We start from the raw sequence: 5,816 nt of genomic DNA on the forward strand, positions 1-5,816 counted from the left end.
AAAAAAAAAAAAAAAGATTGTTACCAGAATAAAAATTTGCACCCAAAAGTATGCAAATTTTTATGACTTTTTTTTTTGTAATAAAAATAAAACTAGTAAAGATTTCTCCAAATCCATTAAAATAAATGGTTGCTATGGAGACATAAGTTGCAACTTTTGCAGGAGTTTTTTTTTTTTTTTTCCATAAAGACTTGGAAGCAATTATGGCGGCAAAAATGAAAACACGCTCTTCGGTTAGCAAGCGCCTCATTTGTCAATCTTTGCTGAAACATTTTATCTCGTGCCAAATCCTTCCCGCTCCTCCAGTTCTGATCAGGCGGATGAGCCGTGTGCCAAAACGGTGGATCTTCAAAGCCCCATCGAGCCGCACGCCGCTCCCCCCACCCCACACCTCACCTCCCCCGACTCTTGAGATGCTTCGAATAATGGGATCATCTCTGACAAAGTCTTGAGGGTTGCTTGGCCTTTTCTCCCACTTTACAAACACAAGCTCAAGTGTGTGCAGCTGGGTATGATGCCTCTTCAGGGTTTCATGTTTACTTTAATAATCGCGAGAAGGGGGTGACAATAGCTCCTAATGTACGTCTTTGTTTCTCTGCCAGAACCTACACAAATGTCTGAACAACTCCGTTTGGAGGGAAAACACAGAATTCATTACAACACCCCCCCGCCCCCCTCGCTTCCTCCCCCCACAGAAACATTCAATTACCATGAGAATACTGGAGGTTCTAATGGGTCCAAATACAGCAAACAATGACACAAGAGCCCCTTTAATTTAATTATTTACTTTTATGACGGCTCAAGATTCCATTAGCGCTTATGAGATCATGCTAATTGGCAGCGTGTGCCGGGGGTGCATAGATATCTGAGAGGTTTTGTTGGCAGGTTTTTTATGTTTGTCTTGGAAATTTGGCCAAATCTGTGAATTTACAATCAGACTGCTCAATAAGACGTGGGTTTCAAGTCTTTGTGTCCATTCAGATGAAAGATGGCCCATCAGAAATTGGCAGCTAGGTGTTTGTTTTCATTAAGCCACATCAGAGAGATAATTTACCTAAATTATTCTGTTTTGCTTCTCTTCTAAACAGGCTAATTATTTCAATTCCATTTTATAAGAACTCTGTATGATCAGTGTAATATAAATGTCTTTTGTTTTTTTTTTGTTTTTTTTTTACTAAATGGCTGTTCCCGAATGTCTAAGAAAGGGTATTTTATTTTAATTTTTTTAAGTTTTAAACACTTTTTTCATGTTTTGCATTAAAGCATACTACTATAAAATCATTTTTGAATTCACTGGGGAGAAAATACTCTACATATTCTTGGAAGCTGACAACAATAAAATGGAAAACGACCTGCTAATCTGTGTGTGGATGTAGTGAGACCTATGAGGACCATAAAATCAAAAAAAAAAAAAAATACAAACTGGGTGATCCAACAGAACAGCAATTTAAAACACAGATCACAACTGGTACCTTTAAGTTTCAGATATGTCTTTTTTTTTTTAAGTTGCAAACTATTTTCAAAAAGCTATCGGTCGCTAAATAAATTCCTCTAATTCTAAGGAATCTGGTCAACTATCCAGCCAAAAATCATTGATGAATTCAGCAGAGTTTCCAGAAGCTAAGTTTAATCTTAGTCTCTTTTGTTTTTTTAATTCAAATCCAGTTTGAAATTGAATTTGTTGTCAAGTTGGACCCAGAAAGTGCTTCAGAGTCGGGCCATAAAAATGAAAACATCATCAAATTAACACATGGATTAAAAACAAAAATTAAATATTTAGAATATGTTAAATGATCTTAGGGACAAGGATGAAGAAAAATGTCTTCATGCCTAAACTGCATGGGCAGGTTTTGGTCATTGTCTGTATAATTTTGTACTCTGTGGATTACATGATGAATTCTAAAATCTAACATAAATTCAGAGTTATTTGCTTTTAAATATTATTTAAAAAAAAAAATCTCTCCATCCTAGGGGAAAAAAAAAGTAAAAAAAAAAATCATTTGGAGCTCCAAATTAGTACATTCATGGCCGCAGTGTTAGTAAAGTACTGAACTGTTGAACAATTTTAACAAATAAAGCCGTTTACACACGGCACACATTCTTCACACGTGACACACAGAACAGGTACATTCATGTCATTGTCTCCTTGTTGCCACTTGAGCCACCTGACAGAAACCAATTGGATATCACACCTTGAGACAATTCACCAAGCACACACCCTTCTATCTCGGCTCTGCAGCGCCTGCATAAGTAATGCTGAGCATCCCTATTCATGAGCCTGCTCTTTCCTTTACAAACTGCTTCATTCAGAGCGTTCATTCAGCAGCATCTGGCCCCATTCTTCGCCTCGCTCGCCTCTTTTGATGTGGACCCCTTGCTCCGTTTTTCTTCGCGCTCCTGTTCAGTTGTCGTACCTGAAGATTGTTTCGGATTCGGAGAACGAAGCGGCGGACCCAGGACCGTGAGGGGCCACGCAGCCTGGTTGGTGTCGGAGGTTCACGTGTCCGCAACAGTCCTGGAGGAAAACCTGTTAAAGGTCTGCAACAGACTCGAAGCTGGAGCAGAAATATGCCTTCAACAAATGTTGACCGGCCTACAGGGAATACTCTACACAGAGTTAGCTCTTTGTCTGATTTGTCACATCTGGAAGGAAAAGGAGATAAAAACCACAAGAAAAGGGAACAATAACTAAGAACGAAAGGATAAGGAAGTCGGTGGCATACAAAATAGATCTAAAACACAATTACATGGGGGTGCAAAACAAACTTAAAATGCTTATTAATTAGTCCAAAATGCCCAGATCAAGACAACATTAAAAAAACGCTTCATATTACCAAACTGTTTGTTGTACGAAAACTGAAATGGTTCTCAACTAGAAAACAGAGAATTTCACCTTCGGGTTTGCAAGAGTAAGCTTGGAGGCTCAAGATGAGATGTTCAAGGAACTTTGGTTCCTCTAAGATTTCTGACGCGAGCAGGGATTTTGTGTCAGGGAAATCCCTCTGGAAGAGAAAACCAGGAGAGGCAACCCCCCGAAACGTGCTGGAGGCAATGTCTCTTTTAATGAAATCCTTAGTGACCAAATAAAATTCCTCCAAAACTGTTTTTGGAGAACATAAAGCAATACCTGCTCAACCTTTTTCATTTCAATGTTAAAAAAAATAAATGCAAATTTCAGAAAAAAAAAAAAACAACAACCTGTCCTTATGAAAGAGCTCAAAAGTCAAATAAGAAAAAAGACATTTAAAAGTCATCTGTTTCAAAATCAATCTTTTGTACAGTTGTTTCCTGTGTGAAGTTCCCAACAGTGTCCACTAGAGGGCGATGTTGCCCGTCATAATGCTCATCTTGACCGTCAGGCCTTTTTTTTTTTTTTTTTTTTTTTTTTTTTTATTGTATTGTATTATATTACTTTCAGACAGTAACACACAAAATGAGTTTGCGTGTTCGCCCCGCGCATGCGTGGGTTCTCTCCGGATACTCGCTTCCTCCCACAGTCCAAGAAATATGACTGTCTCGTTAACTGGCCTGCTTATTGTGAAATGACCACTGGAGAGAGACACTTTCTAAAATCTCTACATCCACGTAAAATAAAAGTTAAAAAAGTCCCCTCATCTCCTGTAACAGGATATGTGATGGGATTCCAATACCATTGGTAATGGTTCCATTACCAAAAGTAGTTATGAAGGATCCTTTTAACTAGACTTCAGGAGTGTTTGGACAACATACAGATTGAACAACCTGACTCAAATGCCATAACTTAGATTAAAAATTGAAATCTGAAGAGTCAGTGTGATTTGTCAGATGATGGAGCTGCAAAAGGTCATTGTGCCGTCTCTCTCTGTTGTCTATATCCAGGACCTGTTTCACATCTGCTACAGAAACATGGATCCAAAAACTAACAAAAACCCGTCACACTTTCTTCATACAGTTTTGTTTTTTTTTAAACTGCTGCCATCAGACTAACAGTACCACATTAAAAGCAGAACCACCAGATGGCTACACAGCCTTCTGCCTCCAGCTGTTTAAACGCTGAACTGCTGATAAGTGGCTGCAGTTGAGACATATTAAATATATGCAGTAGTTTGATCTGCTATTCAGTCTGTCTGCGTTTTGTTTATTAAATGCAAATAATTTGCTTCGGTGTGATCCGAGCTGCAGGGAGTTTTTGCGTTGGGACCGTGTTTTGGGAACCGAGATGCAAATTGTTTTGAAAGCAGACTACCTTTCCCTTCCAGTGTAGCGTTTCTGCTTTTCAGTGGCCCCATCCCTCATCTGTTTGTGCGGGTTTTTTTTTACTCTGCAAGCGACACCTGAAATGCGTCTCTCTTCGTACTCCGGGGCAGCGACTCGTGCATGCTGGCTGGGCGGCAAGCCATGACACCACATGTTTAGGCAGGAATGAAAGATGCAACAGAGGCTGCATTGTCTGATAGCAGTATAGATTCACTGCAAAAACCTATGATCATATTAATGCAGATTAAACTATTAGATTGGCCCCATGCAAGTCAGCTGCGATAACTTTCCTTTCCATACTGTGGCTTTCATATGGATTTGTGGATAAAGCAGGAAGCTGACAGACCTTCAGAGGGTTTCTTGAGCTCATGTAATGATTTCTGCAGCTGAATTGTATCTGTTTTCCATAAAAGCGCAGTCGGAAATTCTGGACACCAGCCACTCTGTATAAGCTTTCAGCTAAGAGAATTTACTCAAAATATCTTGGTGGAGGCAATCAGTGACTGGCAGCAAGTAGTAGAGTGATAGGTGATCCTAGTCAGTCAAACATCTGCCGTGTCTGCACATTTCACATTTTCTCTGCTGATCCAGGAATAAAAACGAAGCAATCAAAAGAGAAGGAAATGAAAGCGTCCCTCTCGGAGTTGTGCAAAATCAAAGTAAAGACCCGATTCTGGCAATACGCCTGCATGGAAGAAAAAGACGTGATTACCCAACGTTTGATATTTGATAGTGATGGTGTCATGATAGCAGATCTCTGCAGAAAACTCGAAACGGTTGCTTATCAGAAGTATAAAAAAAACAAAAAAAACAAAACAATGGCATGTACTTCCTCTTCGTTAGAAAATAAACTTTAATCTATTCAGGATATGCAGGTTCGTACATAGATACAGATGCAGACACTCAGCTGCTTCTTCTTGCAGCTGTTTGACAGATTAGGAAAGACGGGGGGAGAAAAAAGACAAAAATCACATCAAGTGATTAACAAAGCATTTTTGTATGTTTCATGTATACAAAGCCGTATAAAACAAGTACAATGATGAAAACACAAGTCTAAAAAATAAGTGTGTAAACAATTTGTGAATATGTGCTTCTCATGACGCCAGCGCCACCACGAATCGGATCAACCGGTACCTGCCGTCGTCGAGGCAGGGTATAAAATACAAAATAAAAATAAAAAAAAAAACTGTTCTCCCACTGGTGTGTTTTTTGTACTGGGTGCTGTAACCTAAAAGCTCTACACCTTTGTAATATGACTAGAATACGTAGGAAGACTGCAGAACTCCTAAGTCAATCTACGCAGGGCTTTGGTAACAGAGCACCATGTTGCTGTTAGTGTCAATCCTCTGGGCGTTCTCCAGCCGGATCGTCTACTGCCATTGGTCCCTTTAAGGAAAAGATGGATGAAGTAACAACATGACAGGCACAGTGGGTGTTTCCAGTCTCCCCAATGGACAGAGCCAGCTCCTCGTAGCAGTACTGAGGAAGCCCCACAACCTCAGATCTTTGGGCAAAAGTCTCCAGCCTGGAGCTCAAGTGCTCATTCAGAATCATTTTGCCAGGTATGTTTTTTTTTTTTG

Source organism: Poecilia latipinna, unplaced genomic scaffold (assembly GCF_001443285.1).
Source record: "Poecilia latipinna isolate Pla-1442-1.1 unplaced genomic scaffold, P_latipinna-1.0 Scaffold3888, whole genome shotgun sequence".
In the NCBI taxonomy this organism is placed as follows: domain Eukaryota; kingdom Metazoa; phylum Chordata; class Actinopteri; order Cyprinodontiformes; family Poeciliidae; genus Poecilia; species Poecilia latipinna.